This window comes from Petaurus breviceps, unplaced genomic scaffold, assembly GCF_028583685.1.
Source record: "Petaurus breviceps papuanus isolate PSGF00001 unplaced genomic scaffold, PetGlider_PUasm1.0 176, whole genome shotgun sequence".
NCBI classification, from domain to species: domain Eukaryota; kingdom Metazoa; phylum Chordata; class Mammalia; order Diprotodontia; family Petauridae; genus Petaurus; species Petaurus breviceps.
The window spans coordinates 14,402,998-14,427,767 of record NW_027185771.1 but is presented as its reverse complement, the minus strand read 5'-3'; the positions used below and the strand labels follow the sequence as shown (position 1 = coordinate 14,427,767).

General features: G+C 40.9%; 1 long non-coding RNA gene across 5 annotated transcripts in view; it reads left to right on the top strand.

Moving 5' to 3' along the window:
- Positions 1–9,152: 9,152 nt before the first annotated feature.
- LOC138159376 (uncharacterized) overlaps positions 9,153–24,770 on the top strand; it is a 32,063-nt gene continuing 16,445 nt past the window's right edge. Inside the window, exon 1 of one of the 5 annotated variants that reach the window (XR_011167882.1) lies at positions 9,153–9,844. This is a non-coding gene — a long non-coding RNA (uncharacterized lncRNA). Of the gene's footprint in view, positions 9,845–17,332; positions 17,465–19,468; positions 19,587–24,770 lie in introns of those variants that run through there. The other 4 variants (XR_011167884.1, XR_011167881.1, XR_011167880.1 and 1 more) reach the window with 4 other exon arrangements.

The following is a 24,770-nucleotide window of genomic DNA, read 5'->3' as shown; positions in this document are numbered from 1 at the left end:
CCTAACTACATATGAACTAGAGAGAGGTGATTTTGTGGGCAATGCACGAGCAGCTGGGGGAATCAAGAAAGTTTTTGGGTAAAAGGTTGAGCTGAGTCCTAAAGGAAGCTGGGGACTAAAAGAGGCAAAGATAAGGAGGAAGGACATTCCAGGCATGTGAGATCCCAGTGCAAAAGTACAGAGGCTGGAGATTGGGGATTGTTGTGAAGAAAGGGAAGGTCAATTGTATAGTACATACATGTGTATATCTGTAGTTGTGCATGTATACACACATATATTGTGTGCACATATGTGTGTACACACAGGACATGTATGTGTATACAGACACACATATGTGCATTGTAATGAACATGCACATGCATAGGAAAATGTATATATACAGACACCTATGTATATACCTGCAGGCATATGCATATGTTTACAGATATACATGTATAGGTGTGTATACATGTGTGCATAGCAGATATATGTAAACATGTATAGTTGTGCGTATATGTGCGCATAGAGGTGTATTATATACATATTATATGTGTATGCACTGTATATGTGTGTGACATGTATACACACATGTATATGCACACACACAAATGTGTACTGTTCAAGGCATATCTATACACATGTGTATGCATGTTATGTTTGTGTGTGGTGTGCACGCATGTCTACGTGTGTGTACATATAAATGCACACACATAGTGCAGTGTGTATTTGTGCATGTACAGATATATACTTATATGTGTTACGCATCTGTGTGCACACATGAACATGATACATGTATATTTGTGCATGTGTGTGCATGCCGCAGGTCTATATATGTGTGTGCACATATAATGCATGTATGTTTGTGTATGTGTGCTTGTGCATATACATGTGTATATAGGACTGTGTGTACATCTCTCTTCTCTCTCCCTCCCTCTCTGTCTCTATCTTTCTTCTCTCTCTCTGTGTCTCTGTGTCTGTCTGTCTCTGTCTGTCTGTAGGATGAGGACCAGGCTATGAAGAAGTTGAAATGCTAAGCCACCAACATTTAACAAGCATTGGAATGACATGGGTCCACTTTCAGAAAATCACTTTGACAACTGCATGGGAGGACTGGAGAGAGGAAAAACTTGAGAGGGGGATGCATTAGGAGTCCATTTCAATAGTCCAGGAGAAAGTGAATGGGGGCCTGGACTAGGGTAATGGCTTGGTAAGTGGAGAGGAGGGCAGAGAGACATGATGTGGCTGCAGATCCTATGAGGTCTGACTATGGATAAAGACCTCTGAGGAGTTCACAGGAACAGGGAAGTTTAGAAGAAGGCTGACTTTGCAGGGGGAGATAATTTCTCTTTTGGACATGTTGAACATAATTAAGATGCCTACATGATGCCAATCTGGAAATGTCCAGTGGACAGCTGGTGATGCAGGACTGGTCCTGAGGAGAAAGACCAGGGCTGGGTATATGGATCTATGAGTCATCTGTGTGGATATTGTACCCAAGGGGCCAATGAGGTCACCCATTGAAAGGGTAGAGAGAAAAGAGAGCCCAGAAAAGTGCCTTGTGGCACCCCCACAGCTAGGTGTGAGATATGGAAGAAATCCAGCAAAGACTGAGCATGAGTAGTAAGGCAAGAACAAAGAAAAAGCAATGTCAGAAATAAAAAGAGAGGAGAGAGAATGCAGGGGGAGACAGTGCTCAAAAGTGCCAAATGCTGAGGCGAGCTTAGGAAGGATGAAAATTGAGAAAGACCATTAGATCACTTATGACATCACCAATCACTTTGGAGAGAGCAATTCCAGCAGGGGGTTTGGAAAACAGGTTACAAAGGTTTGGGAAGAGAATAAGAGGAGAGAAGGCAGATGCAATGTTGTTAGTTGTTTCTAGGAATTGGGCTGGGAGGAGAGGGCATAGGACCAAAGGTTGAAGAAATTGTACAGCCTCAACAGTGTTTTGTTTTGTTTTGGGTCATCGTTGTTTGTCCTTCCAATTCTGCCTCAGACACTTAACTTTGTGACCTTGGACAAGTCACTTCGTCCCTTTCAGCCTCAGTTTTCTCATCTGTAAAATGGGGATAAGAACAGTGTCTACCTCCTAGGGTTGCTGTGAGGAGGTTAGAGAATTGATATCAAATGTGAGGGAGAAGCTTTCCCAAAGGTAGCTTCTCAAAGCCAGTCTATGTTACTTTCTTCTTGTTCAATTCTGGACCCAGTTCATCGTCCATCTGCTGTATCTCTTCCCAGATATGGGTGCTGATGGATGAGCCTGGTAGTTGCATGTCCTAGCCTGGACAAAAAGCATTCTTTTCACCTTGGGTTTTTCCTGTATCAACTGTTAGGTCAGACTCTTTTGAGTGACTTCGGATCTCATTTAGGAAGTTCTGAAATGTTCCAGGGCATGACGCAATCAACACAATGTCATTGACAGATGGGAACATCTGGAAGTCATAAAGCCTCTGTTTATTACTTATTAATGATCGTTTTGTACATCAGGTTTTCTTAAGGCAGGATATGCTTGAATATGGACAGTAGCAAAAATGAGCATTTTGAAAAAGCAACTCCAATAATTACTGTCTTAGAACCAAAATACACATCAAGGGCACCTTTGAGAAGACCTTCTGAACCCAGATCTTGGACTATCATCTACTAGTGTTCCCATAGTCTTATAAACTTAGTGTGCATTCAGGAGCTTGTCCACAACGACCACTTTCAATAACCTCAAGATAACAAAAAGTTCCCTCATAATCAGAGCTGACTAAAAGCAGAAGGTACTGGAGTTACTCATCATGGGAGGTCTTCAAACAGAAGCTGGGTGGCCACTTGTCAGGAAGGCACAAAGATGATTTCTCTTCAGGTTCTAGTAGGGATGGCCTAGGCACCCTTTAATGTCCCTTCTGCCTCTTAGGATTATATGATTTATCGCATTCCTGTTGTTTTCAGAATACTGTACTAGGCCCCTGGGGAGAGACAAAGTCTAGGCAGACACAGTTCCTGACCTCAGGGAGCTTTCAGTCTGGCTCCAACACAGACAACCAGATTACAACATGGTATATGAGAAGTGCTTTAGGATTACAAAGCACATGAGATAATTATATATGAGTATATGAGATATGAATATATGAGTATATGAGATAATTTGGGGGGGCACAGGCTATGATAGCAACAGTAATGGCTAGTATTTAAACAGCATCTTAAGGTTTGCAAAGCACTTTGAAAATATTCTCACTTTATCCTTACAAAGTAATTTATCCAGGGCCACACAGCTAGTAAGCATCTGAGGCAAGATTAGAACTCAAGTCCTTCTGATTCTAGGCCCATTGCTCCACTTAGTATTTAGGGAAGGTTTGGGAGGGGACATTGCATAGGAATTGGGTTTTGAAGGATGGGTAGGAATTCGATGGATCAAAGGATCATAATTTAGAGTTGGAAGGGACGTTGGACTTCATTTAATCTCACCCTTTCGTTTTACAGATGAGGAATGTGGAGCCCAGAATGATAAATGTCTTGTCCAAGATCCCATGGGGAGTAAGTGGAAAAAGTAGGATTTGAACCTGGGTCCTCTGACTCCAAATCCAGCAGATGAAGAGGAGGAGAAGAGGGCATAGAGAACAGGCTGAACGAAGGCACAAAGGGTCGTTTTGCCTAGGGAGCAGAGTTTGTGTGTGAAGCATAGTTTGAGATAAAGGCCACAAAGTGACATGGTTCCAAATGGTGGGGATTCTCCTACATCTGGTAGAAGAATGGGAGCTTTACTTAGCAGGTACTAGGGAGCTATTGAAGACTTTAGAGGAGAGCTATGACATGGTCACGTTCATGTTTAAGAAAGATTATTATGGCAGAGCTATGAAAGCTAGATTGGAGGAAGAGAGTGGAAGTAGGATGTATTTGTTTGTCTTGCATTCCCAATTAGACTTTAAATCTAGTTGACTTAAGACTCTTGAGGGCAGGGACTATGTCTTATACTTTCAGTCCCTAGCACTGAGTAAATGCTGTATAAATTCTAGTTACTAATACTACTACTACCACTACCACCATCACTACTACTACTGGTATTATCACCATGACCACCATCACTACTGTTACTACTACTACTACTACTACTACTACTACCTATGTACCCCATAGTACCTATCATGTAGGTGTGTGGATGTGTGTGTGTGTATACATACACACACACAAAGTATTTGTTTAAGTCTTCACTATATCACATTGGGGTATAGTAAAAAAAATGCTGGACTTAAGAGTCAACAGAAACCTGGTTCCGAATCCTGCCTCCGTCACTTGCCAGCTAAGTGACCTTAAGCAAGTCAGGCCTCTGACTGAGCAGGTGGCTCAGTGGACAGAGCTCTGGACCTGGAGTCAGGAAGATGTGAGTTCAAAGTCCTACCTTAGATACTTACTAGCTATGTGACCCTGGACAAGACACTTAACTTTTGTCTTCCTCAGTTTCCTTAACCATAAAGTGGAGATCATAATAGCACCTACTTCCCACAGTTGTTCTGAGGGTCAGATGAGATAATATTTGTAACCACTTAGCACGGGGCTAAGTAGCTAAATACCTGCATAGTCGGTGTTTAATAAAGGTTAGCTATGATGATGATAATGTAGAATGGGAATTAATAACAGCACCTACCTCCTGGGCTTGTGGTGAGGATTAAAAGGGATGATATTTGTCAAGTGCTTTGCAAACTTTAAAAACTATATATCCATGTGAGCTATTATTGTTGCCGCTTAACCTCTCTGACCCTCAGTATCCTCATTTGTAAATCAGGGATAATAACAGCACCTACTTCTCAGGGCTGTTATGAAGATCAAATGAAATAATATGTAAAGTGCTTTGCAAGCCTTCAAGCTCCCTATAAATGTTAGCACTCTTTATTACTAGTAGGTGCTTGCAAACACTAGTTGCTTAATTGATGACGATGATGAAAATGATGACAGTGACGATGATGATGATGGTGGTGATGATGGTGGTGGTGATGATGATGATGGTGGTACTCAGGACATCCAGGATAGAGATATTGTCAACAGTGATGCCTCCTTCATTCTGCCCATTTTATATTCTGCCGTGCTGCATAGGACTATTGTCTCTGTGGCATATGGTCGTTTTTTGGTGCATAAAAGGTAGATAAAAGATGTGGACCCATGATTCAAATATCTGAACTTGAGTTCAGAAGTTTTTAGGGATGGACCTTTGCAGATCTGATCCTCCAAGACCAGTTTTCCTTTTGATATCCACACCTAGGCCTCTGTCAATTCTCGGGTTAATGTGAGGAAAGAGTGAACCCTCTGTGAAGAAAATGATCAATTATTCCTTTCCCAGAATTCATCTTCCACCAATCTACCTATAGCTTGACATTACAAGATTGAAGTGCAATTGGAAATTAGATTGGAAAAGCAGAGGCCATCTGCTCAGGTTCCAAAGGCTCATTAGATCACTTTCTTTGAATAACCATTCCACAGAGGCCAAGGAAGAATATGTACCTAGCCATCTTTTGATCTCTTACTTCAAAGACTTCTGGAAAGAATTTAATGAGAGGACTCAAGACTGTGTAAGAAAAAAAAAATCATGAAGAGTAGAGTCATTTAGTTTTCTTTTCATAAGATTTTCATATCATCATTCAACATAGGTAGAAGAGGGTGAGTCTCTGGAACAAATTCTGTTTTTCTAGAGACCAGCTTTAGAAACAAGTCAACTAGGCATGGAGGAGATTTCCCAGCAAGTCCTTGGAATTCAGACTAGCCAAGCAAACCTCAGGACTTCCCCAATCTAACTTAGAATGTCAAGATCAATGGCCCTCAGAGATGCTCAGGAGACCCAAGGCAGCTGTTTTTATTATTTAAAAGGGAGTAGTCTCTATGGGTCCCTTGGGTAATTTCCTGAGAAGGGCTTGGGCTCAAACTACCATGGACTCCAAACACTGAAAGGAGAAGGAAGGTCATTATCCTGAGCCTCACCACTGCCTGGGGACTTAATGGAGCTCACAAGACCTCATTTTGACTTTTAACTTGGCCCTTTTCTATCTACCCATATCCTCTAAGGCAATGGTGTCAAACTCAAGTAGAAAGATGGGCCACTAAACCACACAAAAAGATCCCTAGGGGCTGTATATCATAGAAAACCACATATGAATATTTTCTCTGTTGTATTGGGCTTTTATTTATTTCATTAAACATTTCCTAGTTACATTTTAGTCTGGTTTGAGCCACACTAGGGGAGTACTGAAGGATGAACAGGGCTTGCAGGAAGAGTGTTTGTTTGACACCCTGCTGTAGGGTACCTAGGCGGCCCTCTGCAAAGAATATGATATAAAGTGCTGTGACTTTATTTAGTACAAAATATAAAGTATCTAGTATAAAAAGACCAAATGTACAAATTTAATTTATCATCTCTATGCAGATGGCTCCCGAATCTGTATATTCAGCCCTGATCACTCTCCTGAATTCCAGTCTGTATCATCTAAACTTGGAGGTTCTATCAAAGTCTCAAAGTTTGTATACCTGAAATGGAACACATTTTCTTCCCCACTCACCCCAAGACCATCCATATTCTAAACTTTACTCTTCTGATAAGGGTACCATCATTCTTCCATTCATTCAAATGAACCAACTCTGTTGCTTCAATACCATTGTTGGCTTATCCCTCTTGTCAGCTTGACCTCCACATCTCATGGCTCTCCCCTTCTTTTCACTGCCAAGGCCACTGACCTGGGTGAGGCTCTCGTCCACTCTGGTCCGGACAATTGTGTTTAGTTTTCACTTACCAGAGTCAAGAGGCCTTTCTCAGGTTTTCACTTGAGGTACCCAGAATGAAAATGGATGTTGACCAGTAAAGGTCACTGCGTCTGCATGATATGATTAGTCTATTTTTCTCCCAATCAGAATATTCATATCTGATTCCACATGGAAGGATTTAAGCAAGATAATGTTAGAATCCAATACGCCATTTTACCTCTGGGTCCTAGGACCTCAACTGTCAGATGAGGGGATTGCATGAGATGATGAGTCCTTGCCCTCTTTTCAGTCCTCAATCCCTTTGTAACTCTGATGAAGCCCATGGAATACTTCTCCGAATCCTGTTTTTAAATAATTAAAGGAAATAGCATGTTTAGGGGTAGATAGGTGAGGCAGTGGGAAGAGAGTTGGGCCTGGAGTCAGGAAGACCTGAGTTCAGGTCCAGCTGTATCCACTTACTGGCTGTGTGACCCTGAGAAGTCACTTAAACCTCTGTCTGCCTCCGTTTCCCCTATTAAAGGGGGACCTACCTTCAAAAGTTGTCATGAAAACAAAATGGCATGTTTGTAAAGCATTTTGTGAACCTTAAACAACTATATAAATACTAATCATTATTATTTCATTTAGAAATTAATAAAAATAAAGATTTCTTTTTCTCATCTAAGTTCATGGACTCCCTGAATCTATTCAAGGGATCCATGGATCCTAAGTTAAGAACCCCTGCTCAAAATGATATCTCAAGTTCCTTCCAATCTTAAGGAACAATGGAAAGAGACCCAGAAATCAGAGGAGCTTTATTCACATCTCACCCCTGGTGCTTACTACTCATGTGACCTTGGGTAAGTCACTTAACCTGCCCATGCCTCAATTTCCCTCAACTGTAAAATGAGGGGGGGTGGATGAGATGGTCCGTGGTCCTTTCCAGATCTGTAACAATGATACTCCTGGAGGTAGCACGTGCCTTCAAGCTTAGAACATTTACACATCTCCTTGCACTTTTGCTCCACCCCACCCTCCCAAATCTATTTTGAAGGAAAAATTCCAGGCTCCCCCCTCCCCTTTTTTTCCTCCTCATTATTTTCCTCTCTGGTATGGTGCCATTCTCAGCAACCAGCAAATGGCAGATTAGAAGCATCTCCTTTCCATTTCTCTGTGTTTGGCTGAGACCAGACCAGTATTTTTTGAAGATTCTTGGCTTTGTGTGATGGGCGGCAGCCCACTATGGGTAATATTATACTAGGGTTCACAGCTGTTGGAACAGTTTCAACACTTATATTCCCGGCCCCACCTCCTCCACATACTCCAACTTGTCAGCAAAATATCTTTGGAGGAGAGAGGAAAAGTTACGGGAATAAATATGGTATAATTGGATGCATTGTTGTTGAACCTGATTGCTGTGTTTTTATCAGTTGATAAAGGCTCCCGGGATCACATTTGAAACACCAGATACATTTTTTTTTTAATTCCAAAGAAATAGTTTCTGAGTCATTGAGCTATAAAGATATTACACATGATTCTCAGAATTCGAGGTATTCTATTTTCCTATGAGAATCATTTCCATTCCATATTTCCACTGAAGGGTAAGCATGAAATTCTTTATAAAGAAGGATGTTAGGCATATCGCGTCACTCCTTGATCCCGAATCAAATTGTATAGTGGATCTCCATCTTTCATATTTACTGACCACACCAGAAGGAAAGAATAAGCATCTATGAAAAACCTGCTATGTGCCAATCACTGTGCTATCTCATTCAATACTCATAACAACCCTGAGAAGTAGATATTATTATTATTCCCATTTACAGTTGAGGAAACTGAGGCAACCAGAGGTTAAGTGACTTACCCAGGATCACACAGTAAGTAAATAAGGAAACAGATAAACACCACAAGTAAACCTGTAGTTTAGAACTCTCTTGTGGGACAAGGAGGGGTGCTGGGATAGAACTCATCCACTTATCCTCCCCTTGAGACCAGAGTCAATGCTTGTTAGTTGAGGGAGAGAGTATTAAATCAGCCAAACAATAACATCTCTGGCATCAGAGGCTGGCCCACTAACTCCTTTTAAAGTGCATTGGTACCCTACACAAGAAAAGTACTGTTGAAGTCCTAAGTCTTATAGCAATGAAAGAATAAAAGTAGTTTCTAGTGGGGCGGCTAGGTGACACAGTGGATAGAGCACTGGGGGTTGAGTCAAGGAGATTTGAGTTAAAATCTAGCCTCGGATGCTTACTAGCTGTTTGACCCTGGGTAAGTCACTTTACCCTGTTTGCCTCAGTTTCCTCATTTGTAAAATGAGCTGGAGAAGGAAATAGCAAACCACTTCAGTATCTTTGCCAAGAAAACCCCAAATGGGGTCATACGAAGAGTTGAACACAACTGAACATTCTTTGATTCAGTGACATTGGGCTCCTTGCTATTCCTCCGTCCAGACAATCTGCCTCTCAACTCTAGCCATTTCCACTGGCTACCCCCCATGCCTGGAATTCTCTCCCTTCCCATCTTGGCTTCCCCAGTTTCCTTCGAGTTCCAGTTAAAATCCCATCTTCCACAAGAAACCTTTCCCCAAACTCCCTGTATTGCTTCTGTCTTCCCTCTGAGATTAACCTCCTTCTTTCCTGCAGATAGCTTCGTAGGGTATAAGTTGTTTGCGTATCTTCTTCTCCACAGATAGTGAACTTCTTGGGATCAGGGACTGTCTTTTGCTTTTTTTTTTTTTTTTTGTATTCTGAGTGTGTAGCACAGTGTCTGGAACATAGTAGGTGCTTAATAGATGATTATTGAGTGACTGTCTTTCATGGATTTCATGTACACTCATATTTAGTATAGAAGTACAGAAATACATTTCAATTCAAATTACAATTAATGGAGGGTTATCCGATGTTCTGGGTTATCTGACCTGTCTTCATCCCAGCACATACAGCACATAAATGTATGATCATTCACAGATAAGCTAGCTTTGATGACAAATACTTAATATTAAGTCTGGGCTCCTGTGGTGCCCTGCCTCCCACACTCCTTTGCAGTGACTAAGTGAGATGTGATTAAGGAGCGAAGAGGTCTGCTCAGACTTCCACGTTTGAATGATTGTGCAAAATCATTGCAAAATCCCACATGCAAAAACTCCTGCCATGTGAAGGTAAGTGGAAGGAACCTGTGATGTGTAGCCTGGGGAAGAGAAGGCTGGGGGGAAGCATGAGAGCTGTCTCCAAAGATGTGAAGGGCCCTGGAGGGGAAGAGAGATGAAGCTTGTTCTGCATGGCCCCAGAAGCAGTGAGCAGAAGGTGAAGGGGAGCAGATTCAGGCTTCAGAGAAAGAAGAAGTGAGCAGATTGAGGCTTCAGAGAAGGAAGAAGGGAGTAGATTCAGGCTTCAGAGAAGGAAGAAGGGAGCAGATTGAGGCTTCAGAGGAGGAAGAATTTCCCAAGAGTCAGAGGGATCCCAAAGTAGAATCCCCTCTGCTTCTTGTGAGTTTTCCCTCACCAGAAATCTTCAAAGAAAAGCTAAAGAATCACTTGTTTGACTATGGTGTGTGTGTGTGTGTGTGTGTGTGTGTGTGTGTGTGTGTGTGTGTGTGTGTGTGCTTCGGGCTGGACTCAATGGTCTCTTAGATCTCTACTAACCTTGAAATTGTTACCCCAGGTGGCAAATGTTAATCCAGATGGTACAATGAATAGTGTGCTAGACCTGGAGTCAGGAAGATCTGAATTTAATTCCCAACTCAGACACTGAGGGACACTGAGCAAATCGCTGGACCTCTTTGCCTCAATTTCCCTAACTGTATAATGGGGATAACGATTGCTCCTACATGCCAAGGTTGTTGTGAGGATAAAATGAAATAATATATGTAAGACACTTAGAAGAAAGCATGCAAAGAGTATTTTAAGAGAGGTACAAAGCACTGTGAAAATGCAATGGAATGCCATTCCTTTGGGTTCTGGGGATCATGGAAAACTTGATGAAAGAGATGGCATTGGAGTGGGGCCTTGAAGGATAGTTCACATTTCAAAAGGCAGAAATGGAAGAAGGGTACTCCAGGTACAGAGAGGGAAGAGCAGAGAAAGCACAGGATGGATCTGGGAAAGAGCATATCACCTGGACAGCTGAGGGCAAAGCAAATAGAGTACCAGCCCCAGAGTCAGGAGGGCCTGAGTTCAAATCCAGCCTCAGACACTTACTAGCTATGTGACCCTGGGCAAGTCTCTTCACCCTGATTGCCTCAATTCCTAGTCAGTAAGATGAACTGGAGAAGGAAATGGTGAACAAACTCCAGCATCTTTGCCAAGAAAACCCCAAATGGGGTCATGGAGAGTCAGACATGATTGAAACAGCTCAACAACAATGTTGCCTGGTCAGATTGAAAGAGTAAGAATGATGGAGTGGTGACTTTTTCATTTCCAGAAATGGCCGGTGCCATTTGGATTCCCTATTAAAATATCCCATCTATGAAGTAAATGTCATTCAGCAGTGAGATTCAGGGACCATCTTGGTACGAGGAAGAGAAACTTGGGTTGGTTATGTTATGTCTGTTGGAAAACTGCTTACAGAATGTCTTGAATTTTGTAAGAATTTTTAGGAGGATCAGGGCAGCTCCCAGGGTGTTTTGTTTCAGGTTAAAATAGGAACTCATAAGGCAGCACCTGATCCGTGGTACATGATTTTAGAAATTCCTTGTAGGTGCAAAGGGTTCACAAATCCATGGAATTATGAAACTAATTCCACCACAACTAATCTTCGAGTAAATTAATTAAATATCCTAATACTGTAGGTTTTATGGTCTATTAAAATCTGCCACTCCCTGCCATTTAATCAACTTGGTTTTTTGTAATCTTTGTTCAGCCACCTTTAACAGAAATAAACCACGTGGGTTTATTTTAACATTGCATTTACCATTCCCAATGGACTCCTTTCCTGGCTGCCATTCTTTTCATTTTCTACTGCAGGGTGATCCTGGTGCCCTGGTGGCAGGCTAAACTGTGTGCATCACGCTGTCAGAATGTGTTATTGCCCCTATTTCAACACCTGTAAAGCCAGCACCTCAGGCAGATGAGTCAGAGGTGCCATGTCCTCCTGTGCGCAGAGCTACTGTGTATATGCTGCAGGGTCAGAAAGGACTCCCAAGGTTGTGGCAGAGAGCTGAGAATCACAGCAGAGAGGCACCTGGGAAAAGGGAGCAGCTGAGACCTTGTGCTGGGGAAGAAACAGGGGTGGATTTGGAGTCACTACTGGAAAGGACTTTAGAGCTTGTCTTCTTCTTATACATTAAGAGATTTAACCCAAGAGAAAGGCTAAATGACTTACTTAAGATAAAACAGGTAGTGCCAGAAGGCAGGAGTTGGATGGAGATCATCTGAATTAAGCCTAGTTGTTCAAAGAGTATGCCAGCTCAGGGATGCTCCTTCTGAGATTTTGTGATCCAGTCTTTTTGGTTATGGTGACCACCTGGAAAAGAAATCCAGTGGGAGGATTTTAATCTTTAGGAGGCTGAAATATTTAGGTTTCCACAGAATCACATTCACCTTCAGCATTAAGCACCTACTATGTACTAAGTGCTTTAATTTGATCCTCATGGGAGGTAGGTGCTATTAGAATCACCATTTTCCTTTTGAGGAAAACGAAGCAAACAGATGAAGTGACTTTGCCCAGGTTCACACAGTTAGTAAGTATCTGAACTCAAATCTCCTTGACTCCTGACTCCTGCACCACACAGCTGTGTCATGGAAATAGCTGGGAGGCAGGATTGGGTATGACCTTTGATTGAGATTGGTCTTTAATTTCTTGGCTTCATTCAAAGGTTTAATCGACACAATATGCTTGACATGACATTGATTAAGACTGGTGGGTCAAAAAAAAAGAAAATCAACTTGTACGATCACTATAATTACATTTAAGTATAAATCAGTATATGTAACTTTAATTATGAAGCTGGGTTTCTATCCAAATACCAATAACAGATTGTAGGCTGATATTCATTTAACCAGATTTCACCTCTATACAAATATTAAGTGATGGGGAAAAGGTAGGAGAGAAGGAAGAAAGCCAAGGGGAGATGTATTTTTCATTCATTTATTCAACAGGCAATTTGGGGGCCTACTATGTGCCAGGCCCTATGCTATAAATGGAGAATTCAAAGACAATAATAAAAATATAATCTTCAAAGAACTGACTTACTGAAATAGCTGATCAACAAATATTTGAATGTATCCTGAAAGTAGTAAGAACCTACTATGTGTTAGATGCCAGACAGTCACGCTCATTTTAAATATGTAAGGCATCGTACTCAGACAAAAACACACATTTTTTAAGACTACTCTCTACAGTAGAGAGAGAGATATGAATGGAATTTAATGTGAAATGTACAAAGCCAGGGACCAAGTCTGCTTTGTTATTTGCCCCCAAGGCCTTGCATTGTGAAAGATCATTCATCACTTCCATTACTAGTAGGTTGGTTAGATACCATGCCTCTGTCAACTTGTATTTAATGGTCTGTCACGAAGCAGCCTGTGTGCTCTGACTGGCCTGAAAGTTCATTTCTAATTTCTTAGAATGCATGATTTTCCAGGTGGGAGTATTACACAAGAAAGGAGGCACCAGAAAATGCCTGATTTTATTCAATGTTTCCATTGTATTTGGATCTGTCCTTACTAGCCACAGTGTGGGTGCCAATGCACTGAGTATCAAAATTAATAATAATCTTGTCCATTACAAATAGTCTATGGTTCTTTGTCTTCATTATTGGTGATTTGTGGTTTGCAGCTATAAAGGTCCCATAATCTCTGCCTACCTGTGCCCTCTGACCATTGGCACAGGCATGCCTAAGGCTCAGAAAGTGGTGGCAAGGATATAGCTGTGACTGGCCTGGTGCCACAGTCATTCCCTTCCTCCAGCTCTGTGAAAGCCCAACTCTCCCACTATCTGCGGGACGTTCAGTGAGTCACTTATCATTGCAGGGCTAGACCAGGGGACTCCAGCAGCAGCCTTTAGGAGAATTCACTTGAATGAGATGTTTAGGGAGGGGAGGAGGTCAAACACACACAGCACGGGGGAAAACAGTCAGGGAAAGCCACCAGGTGTCTGGAATAACCAGAGCTTCAATGCTGTAGGAGCTGGGTGAGTGCTAGACCTGGAGTCAGGAGAGACCTGAGTTCAAATCCACTTACTAGTTATGTGATCCTGGGAGAGTCATTGAACCTCTGTTTGCTTCCGTTTCCCCATCTGTAAAATGGGGATAATAACAGCACCTATCTCCCAGGGTTGTTGTGAGCATCAAATGAAATAACATATGCATTGTATTTTGCAAATATTAAAGTTCTATATAAATTCTGACTATAATTGTTGCTGTTCAGTCATTTTAGTTGTGTCTGATTCTCCGTGACTCCATAGAATTGTTTGCCATTTGTCTCTCCAGCTCATTTTACAGATGAGGAAACTGAGGCAAACAGGGTGAAGTGACTTGCTCAGGATCACCCAGCTAGTAAGTGTCTAAGGCCAGACACAGGTCTTCTCAACTGCAGGTCCAGCTCTATCCACTAAGCTACCTACCTAACCCCCATTTATTATTATTATTACTTATTATTAGAACTTGATCTCATATTTCATTGACTTTCTCTTCCATTGACTGCCCAATATGACATAGAAAGGCCTTGTTAGAAGAGCCTGTCCAGATGCCTGAACCAGCTCTGCTTTGGGAAATAGGCCAACAGCAACTTCAGAAGGGGAGGGGGAGAGAGCTGGTGCCCTCCTTAGATTAGGGGCGACAGTGGCTCCCTTCCTGGCCCACAGATGAATTGTCCTGCCTTAATGACTAAGGTAAAAGTGACAGATCATTCTGGTTGTAGGTCTTTGGTAATCCTTTATGCTGATGGAGATCAAGGAGCCTTTCTCCCTGGACTAACTACCATTTAATTGAGTTTCATCCTGTTTCTTGAATAGGATCCATTACAGGGTGTTCCTGGCTTTCTGCTATGGTCATAGGTCAAATGTCACTAGCCCAGCCATGGCAGGATATGTAGGTCCAACTGGAAACTTCCTTAGAGACCATCTAATAAAAACTCTCCCTCTCCTTTTATTAGAGAAGGGAAATGACCTGCCCAATCCATGCCTATCCCCTACTCAGCTACTCTTGTCTCTATTCTATCATTATTATCATATTATTAATCATTAATATAAGAAATTGTATAATTTTTGTTATTATACTTATTAACAATGCCCTAAGGAATCTACCTAATATGCTGGAGACCTTTCTCAACTTTTTTTTGAATCATTGTGAAGATACCAATGGGCTGTCCATCAACAAGGTGGCACAGCAGAGAGAGAATGCTAGAACTGACGTCAAGATGACCTGAATTCATGCAATGCCTCTTTAGACACTTACTAGCTGTTTGACCCTGGACATGTCACTTCCCCTTGTCTCAGTCTCAGTTTCCTAATAATAATAATAATAATACTAGCATTTATATAACTCTTACTATGTGCCAGGCTTTATGATATTATCTCTTTTGATCCTCACAACAACCCTGGAAGGAAGATGCTATTATTATTCCCATTTTTTTTTCATTTGAGAAAACTTAGGGAAACAGAAGTTAATTGACTTTCCCAAAGTCTTAAAGCCAGTAAGTTTCTGAAACAGGATTTGAATTCCAATTTTCCTGACCATGGACCCAGTGCTCTATGCACTCTACCACTTAGCCCAACCCTGAAAAATGGGTCAATAATAATACCTGCCTTTGTAGGATTGTTTTAAGGGTCAGATGAAGTAATATTTGTAAAGCACTGAGCTCAGTACCAGTACATATAAATGCTGATTCCCTTCCTCCATCCCCCACCCCCAGGGCCTCCTAGGGTTGATCTGAAAATCAAAGGAAATAACACTTGTAAAGTGTTTTCTAAACCTTAAAGCACTATTAAGAGAACAACTATTATCATTATTATAATTATTTTTTGCTTGTACATTTTCTCAAATAACAACCTTTCTACCCCCCTTTCCTTTGTAATGTTTTGTTTGTAAGGCATTACACTGCAACCCATTCATGCCCACCATCCACCTCTCTGTTGCCCTTTGAGAGAGTTTGTCCATCAGAATATTTATCTCGGATGCAACAAATGAACAATGAGCCAGGTCTAGGACTGAACAGAAAGGGAAACACGACCAGACTGCCTTTGGGAAATTACAAAAAGTTCTTTTCATAACCCTAAGCTTTTCCCTGAAACAAGACCAATGTTTTCAATACCATTTTTCTTCTGGTACTGTATGGCTGAGTCATGGAATGAGTGCTACAGTCTCCAAAGAACCGAAATTGTTATTAAAGACAATAACCTATGAAACAGGAATGCATCATGGGACATCTCAAAAAAAATAGGAAAGGGTTGAAATTTAGTAGGGATAAATGTAAAGACTTACAATTGGATTTGAAAAGTCAGCTATGATAGTATAAGTTTATGACAAAAACAAAGGGCTTTTAGTGGATCGTACACTCAATTTGAGTCAACAATGAGATCTAGCAGCCAAAAGCTGTGATCATAGGCTACATTTATTTATTCAGTAAATCTTTGTTAAGCACCATTTGGGTAGCTAGGGGGCACAGTGAATAGAGTGCTAGGCCTGGAGTCAGGAAGACTCATCTTCCTGAGTTCAAACTTGGCCTCAGACACTTACTAGCTATGTGACCCTGGGCAAGTCATTTAACCCTTTTGCCTCAGTTTCCTCATCTGTAAGATGATTTGAGGGAGAAAATGGCAAAGCACTCCAGTATCTTTGCCAAGAAAACCCCAAATGGGGTGATAAAAAGTTGGACGTGACTGAAACAAATTAACAATAATATTTGTTCAATACCTACTGTGTGCAGCTTATTATGCTAGATGCTGGATTAGATATAAAATTCAAGTAAGTCCTGGTTCCTACCCTCAAGGACCTCACATTCTAATAGGGGATAGGATACAACCACAGGTAAATATAATACACAGTTTAAATAAATGCATTAGAGAGTGTAGCAGCAAGCACCCCAAGCATCCCCAGGGTGGCTGCCAATACAGGTTCTTGGATCTGCTTTGATAAAGGAAAGCAACTCAAAATGGGTTAACAAGCTTACTTTAATCAGTCAGATATGTATTGTTTACCTAGTTCAGGGGAAAAAGGTCAGCACCTCGAACTTCAGAGTATACAGACAGAATTATCAAGACAGAAACAGATCAAGTAGGCTGATTTCCAAACTGTCCAACAATCACATCCATACCAAATCAACATCTGGGTTTTTCAAAGCCGAGGGCTCTCAACAACAGCTTCCCAGAATCCAGATCAAATCACAGAACACTTCTCAAAGTGAGCCCCAAAACAAAGCTACACATCAGGGCTTATATAACCTTCTCCTGGCTCAGAGAATGTAACAACCTTCTGGACCCACTGGCCAATCAAGAAGTATCTACTGAAAAACAAGCCTCCCACCCCAGGCTCCAGGTGCACTTTAGCCTAGGGGCAGGGAAGATCTTTAAATTTGCATTTCCATTACAGAGAGTTACAAACATCATCTTCCAAGTATGGTCCTGAATCCAAGTATGATCACTCCTGATAGGAGGGATAAAGTAAGGTTTTGTATGGGAGAAGCATGTGGGTTGAGCTTCAAAAAATAGATAAGAATTTAAGGAGTGAAGAAATGGGCAAGTGGGGTTCCAGGCATGGGGGCCATGATTACAGACATGGAAAGAACTCTATTTATTTGGAATTTACTGCATGTGGAGTAGAGTCAGAAGGCCAGAGTGGCATGGTAAGGGGACATCTGATTATAGAGAGTCTTGAATACTATGCCAAGAACTTTGAGATTTACTTGGTAAGCAACAAAGAGCCAATAAAAATTTTGGAGCAAGAAAAGTAACACGATTAGGTTTGTGAATAATGAAGATTAGTCTGTCAGTGGTGGGAATAGGAAAGGAGAGGGATTGGAGGTGGGAAGGCCTATTAGGAGGTTTTGATGATAACTTAGGAAGTTCTAATGAGGGTTCTGTTCTAGGGTGGTGACATTAGGAGTAGACAGAAGGGACTGGGCAGACTTGAATCAGATAACCCCAAGGCATTACTTAAAGGCATGAAGTTTGTTATGAACGGCATGATCATACTGTTCTTGGTCCTTCTCAAACCACACCCAGAATGTTGTGCTTAGTTCAGGAGACCACATGTCAGGAAGGATACCGACAGACTTTAGCACCTCCAGAGGACTGTCACCAGTATGGGATCCTGAAATATGAAGAAGGAACAGGGGATGTTTTGCCTAAAGAAAAGGAGGCACAGGAAAGGAGAGGGGAAGATTATTGTTGGCGGTTCAGTCGTGTCTGACTCTTCATGATCCCATTTGGGGTTTTCTTGGCAGAGATACTGGAACTGTTTGACATTTCCTTCTCCAGCTCATTTTACAGATGAAGAAACTGAGGAAAATGGGGTTAAGTGACTTGCCCAAGCTCATACCATCAGTAAGGGTTTGAGGCTGGATTTGAACCCAAGCCCAGTGCTCTGTCCACCGCACCACCTAGCTGCCCCATAAATATAGTTTGGACTAAACAACATTAGAGGTCTCTGCCAGCTTGGGGATTCTGTGAGTTTGAGAGTTTATTAACTCTGAAGACCTCAGGCCAAATACTTGTTTTTGTTGTATATCTGTTTCCTGCCATGTTCATTTGCATAGGATTTGAATGATACAGTGCCAGCGATTCATTCCTTAGGGGTGAAGAAGAAAGAATGTGGATGAGTTGGGACCTGAGCACTCCCTGGCATTGGAGGTGTGGTTCAGAAAAGGAGGGTGTAAACCCAAAGCAGGGAATAGGTTGTGTTTGTAAAAACAAATTATTCTGTGGGGCAGGTTTACTCAGTTCATGCAATGAAAGAGACTTTGGGGCGGCTGCCCGAGAGAAGGAGAAGAACACTGAATTAGAAGCCGAAAGAAATGGGTTGGAGTTACTGGCTTTGTTATAGATACAGTCATATGAGTCAAGTCAGTTACTCATCTGTGAGATGAAGGTATTAGCCTAGATGGATGAATTTTTAAAAGTAGTTATTTAGTGCTGACTGTTTACCAGATCCCCTTGGTGGAACACTGGTCCTAGCGTCTGGAAGACCTGAGTTCAAATTTGACTCCAGACACTTACTAGTTGTGTGATTCTGAGCAAGTCAATTAAGTTCTGGGTGCCTCCTTTTCCTTATATGTAAAACGGGGATGATAATAGTACCTATCTCCTGAAGCTGTGAGGATAAAATGAGATCATATTTGTGAAGTTTGGGGCCCATAGTAGACACTTAATAGATGTTTGTTTCCTTCCTTCTTTCCTATTTTACAGGTGAAGAAACTGAATCTAAGAGAGGTTAAGTGACTTGCTATTGGTCACATAGCTTCTGAGGCATGATTCAAACCCATATCTTCGCTGAATTCAAGTTTCATATTTTTGTGTTTGTGTCCCTGCTAAGTGATAAATATTAATTGCTAAATACAGTTATTCATTCCACAATTTTGAGGTTAGGGGCCTGGGCCCCAGACATCTGGAAAAGTCATGTAAATTTTTTTGGCCCTTCCTTTGCAATTTAAATGACACAAGATATGCATAATAAGAATGGGAATTTGAAGATTTCACCTGCTTTGAAAGTAAACTCTGCCCCCAATAGGCTGAATATAATTACATGGAGCCTGTGATGGAGGGAATTTGCTGAAGGGTAGAGCAGAGCCCACAGGAAGCTTCCCTGTTGTGAAGATAAACTCTGCCCTCTAACAGTCTGAATGTAGTCACATGGGGCCTGGGGTGGGAGGAGTTTGCTGAAGGGAAGCAGAGCCCACAGGTAGCTGGTTCAGAGCTAGCCAGACGGTGGGGGAGAGAGGATGCTCAGGCAAGGAGATAGAGAGGTTTGTGAGTAAATATTGATCTTGTATTGGTTTGTGGGAAGGTTGAAGGATGCTGTGGCTCTCAGTGTTATTATGGCTTCTGAATATCTTTGGTACTATGATGGAATTGGCTTACTGGTTTTGGGATTGAGTTTTCTGGTGTCTAAATAAATGCTTCAGTTTTACCCTCTGTCTGGAGAATCTGGTATATTTTGCAATTGAGCATCATGCGATACTTATAGTCACAGTCTTTACTGTGATCATGGGCACTGTAAATATTGTGTTGGTGCTACAATACAAGAAACTCAAGATGCAAAGATCACTACAAGATCACTGGGAGATGTCACTTTAGAGATTGCCACAAACATGCTTGGCATCCCCAGACCAGAATGGAGAACTGCAGTTCTTTTGCCTATAAATTTAATTTTAAGGAAAGAAAATTATGTGACTATTCATTTATTTTATTGAACAGCAAAATGCATACTGTAAGGTAATATTATGCATAATAGTTATGAGTTATTGAAGTTATGAGTTATTATATGCATTTATGAGTTATTGAAGATAACTTCTGAAGATATCTCTACATTTCTAGCCTTTTGCAATATAACTTTTTAGAATTTATTTTAACTTTTAAAAATAAATTGTGTATATTTATGGTATTAAAAGATGAAAATGTGTTGATGTTATATAATACCAGACATACATCTTATACGTTTCTGAGTTTTTAAACTTTTTCTGTGTTGTCTGCTTGCCACAGTATAACCTGTGGCTTCTGCAAAACTCCCCTAAATTCCCATTTAATTTCTTATACTGACTCACAGGTATATTGAAACCTGGCTCTATGGAAGGGCTAACTGTAGCAATAATCAGAGCTACCTTAGCCCCCAGGCAGCTTACATTCCAAAGGGAAAGACAGTACAGGTAGCTAAGTGGCACAGTGGGTAGAGCACTGAGCCTGGAGTCAGGAAGATTCCTCCTCTTCCTAAGTTCAAATCTGGTCTCAGACACTTACTAGCTGTGTGACCCTGGGCAAGTTACTTAATGCTATTTGCCTCGGTTTCCTCATCTATAAAATGAACTGGAGGAAAACACCATCACTCCAGCATCTTTGCCAAGAAAACTCCAAATGGGATCACAAAAAGTCAGATAGGACTGAAATGACTAAAAAATAATAATGCATAAAAGGGGGCTAGAGAGGTGTAGGCGAGAAAGCATGAAGCGATATTGTCTGGTAATGGTCAAGAACTGAACTGAAGGTCTGGGTCTGGGCAAGATAAGACAACAGCCTACTTTTCAGAGTCTAGAGTCCCAGATCCAGAGTCCAGCATCCTGTGGGGGAGGGGTGGTGGTGAGAAAGATGGTCAGCCAACAGATATTACAGTTTGGAAATGGTTGAGAAGAGGCATGGGTGCCTGGTTCATGGCAAGGAAGACCCCCTATCAGAGCCATGAGTCCTAGGGGCAGGGTCCAGGATCTGGGGGAAGGGATTGGGCCAGGTGATCATGAAGGTCCTTCTGGTCCTAATCTATGAGTCCATGGGCTTATGATCCTTGTACCTAGCAAGTGTCAAATAAAAATGCTGCTCTAGATGATATCCAAGGTTTTTTTTTCAGCTTCCATATTCTATTTTTAAATTTTCTTCTTTTTAACATTAATTTTAATTTATTTTTCTCAATTATATGTTAACAAAATATTTAACATTCATTTAAAAAAAATTTGAGTTCCAGATTCTCTCCCTCCTTTCCCTCCCTCACCTTGAGAAGGCAAGCAATACGAAGTAGATTATACACATGCAGTCATGCAAAACATTTCCATGTTAGTCATCTTGCAAAAGAAAACAGACCAAAAAAAACCGAGAATAATAATAAAGAAAAATTTTTTTAAAAGTATGCTTCAATATACATTCAGACTTTCTGGAGGTGGTTAGCATTTTTCATCATAAGTCTTTTGTAATTGTCTTAGATCATTATATTGATAAGAATAGCTGTCATTCACAGTTGATCATCATACATTATTGCTGTTGCTATGTACAATGTTCTCCTGGTTCTGCTCATTTCACTCAGCATGAGTTCATGTCAGTTTTCCCAAGTTTTTTCTGAAAGCATCCTGCTTGTCATTCATTGTACAATAGTATTCCATCACAATCATATACCACAGTTTATTCAGCCATTCTCCAATGGATGGGCATCCCCTCAATTTCCAATTCTTTGCTACCACTAAAAGAGCTGCTACAAATATTTTTGTACACGGAAGTCCTTTTCCTTATTCTTGGATCTCTTTGGGGTCCATACCTAGTAGTAGTATTGTTGGGTATGCACAGCTTTATAGCCCTTTGGGCATAGTTTCAAATTGCTCTCCAGAATGGCTGGACCAATTCACAACTCCCTCAAAGTCACATTAGTGTTCCCCTTTCCTGTCATGTTAACCAATCTGAAAAGTACAAAGTGGTACCTCAGAGTTGTTTTAATTTACGTTTTCTTTAATCAATAGTGATTTCAAGCATTTTTTCATATGACTTCATACAATTTCTTTTTCTAAAAATTGTCTGTTCATATCTGTAAGTAAGTTGATTTAGGTAGAATTGTCATTTTTATTATATTGGCTCAACTTATCTATGAACAATTAATATTTTTCCAATTGTTTAGATCTGACTTTATTTGTATGAAGAGTGTTTTGTAATTTTGTTCATATAGTTCCTGGGTTTGTCTTGACAGGTAGACTCCCAAGTATTTTCTATCGTCTGCAGTTATTTTAAATGGAATTCCATATTCTGTTAATCTCCTTTCAGTTTTCTATTCCATCCTTTTTTTTTTTTTTAAAGCAATTGGGGTTAAGTAATTTGCTCAAGGTTACATGGCCAGTTATTTCTGGGTGTGGTGCTAAGTATCGGAGCCCGGATTTGATCCCCAGGTCATCCCGACACTGGAGCTGGTTCTCTTACTCGCTGAGCCACCTGGCTGCACCTTAGCAATTGGGGTTAAGTAACTTGCTCAAGGTTACACGGCCAGGTGTTTCTGGGTGGGTGCTAAGTGTCTGAACCCGATTCAATCAATCCCCAGGTGATCCCAACACTGGAGCCAGTGCTCTTACTCACTGTGCTACCTGGCCGCCCCTATTCCATCCTTTCTTAATGCCTAATTATTCTCCTACCATCACCTCTACTATAACCATGCCTTTTTTTTCTCAGCCTTTCCAAATCATGGCATCATAAATTTAGAGATGGCAAGAAATAGGATGGACTGTCATGGCAGGATGGGACCATCTAGTCCAACCCTTTCATTTTTACCAACAAGGAAACTGAAACCTAGAGTGGTGGCATGATTTTACCTAAGGTCACAAAGATACTAAGTGGCAGGAATTCAATCAGGTCCATGGATCATAATTCAAGGTTTGTTTTCCTGTATCAACTTGCTTGTCCAGCCTTTCAAGCTCAGCTCAAGTCCCCTGTGCACCCTGAAGATTTCCCTGGCAACTCCTCCATCCCTCATTAATATCATCTTTTCAAAACAATAGTCAAAGTTGGGAACAAATGAGATAACAGATTTAAAACTCTTTGCAAACCTTAAAAGAGTTATATAAATGCTGGCCAGCTACTCATTGTGTATGCTATGCAATTGAACACCGAACTTCATTTTATTTTGCATTGGTCCTGATTGGCTTCCTGTGTTTCTTTTGTTTCTCCAACTACAGAGCAAATTCTTCAAGGACAAGGTGATCTGAATTCAAATCTTGGCTCACATAATTACTGTATGTGAGACCTTGGGCAAGTCATTGTACTTCTTTGGTTGTCTTGCCTGTAAGATGAGGGGTTGGACTGGATCTTCTCTTGGGTCCTTTCCAACTCTGAATCCAATGAAATAAGTTTTCTATTTCTTTTGAATCTCCTTAATATTTCCTAGTACTAAACTTGTGGAAGGCATTCAGGAAACTCCAATACTTGATAGTTTTCTTATTTTTTTTTTCACAACAAAGACTTAATCATGTTTTTCTTCTCTTTGGGCTGGCTGCCTGTGGACTGGGATAGAAACATTTTGTGGTGATTTGAAGAGATGCCTCCGATTTTCTCAGGGTTTTCTCGGAGCACTTCAGAAAGACAACAACTTCATCCTTTGTAGACTCTCTTTGGACCTTATCTAATTCAGGCATCTTCTAAGATAAGAACACCTCCTACCATGGAGAATAGACGAGGTGACGCCTTGTATGCCGCTCCAGCTCTAGGAGGGCCAGGAGGAGGAACAAGGCCTCATCAGAAGAGCTTCAATACAATTTTACCACTGCTCCAAAACCCATCTGGCAGATCTTCTCCCCGGGACTGATGAGCCCCAAGACTTTGGCTTCTGCCATACATGTATCAAGAGTGGTTACCTGCAGTTGCCTCTTCCAGGGAGGTGAGCAATGCTTTGGGTATGGAGAAAAAAGATAAAGGAACTCCAAGGCAGCTGACACGCAGACTTGATAAGTATCATACCTCCTTCCTTATTAGCTGCTGACCTCTCAGGTCGGGCAAGGCTGGTACTCAGAGACTGGAAAACCTGTCAGGAAGAGGAAGATTATGTATTATATACGACTCCACTTTTGAAACAATTAGCACATATTAGTGTCATTGATGTTCGCAAGATCCCCGTAATGTTTTCAAGGAAAAAATTATTATACAAATAATGTTGATTTTACTTTGTACTTGATAAAGCCCCTATCTTTAAGGAGCTTATTATATAACACAGGTACCAGTGATTTTAATAAATATGTGTGTGTATAAATTAAAAGAACAAAATAAATATGTATATGTGTATACATACATGCATGTTTATATGTATGCATATGTACATATATATGCATACACACATATTTCATTCATCCATCTATGCATCTATCTACATATCCATTCATATGCCTTCATCCATCTACCTCTACATACCTATTAATCTATTCATCTATTTCTATCTAGTTATATATGTAGCCATTCATTGTATATGTATGTATATATCTAGCTATATTTGCCTTTCTATCTTTCTACCTATTTCTCTCTATTCATCATTATTTATGTCTATCTATCATCCATCTATCTATTATCTCTATCTTATCTATCTTTCTATCATCTATTATCTCTCCATCCATCCATCCATCCATCCATCCATCCATCCATCCATCTATCTATCTATCTATCTATCTATCTATCTATCTATCTATCTATCTATCTATCTATCTATCT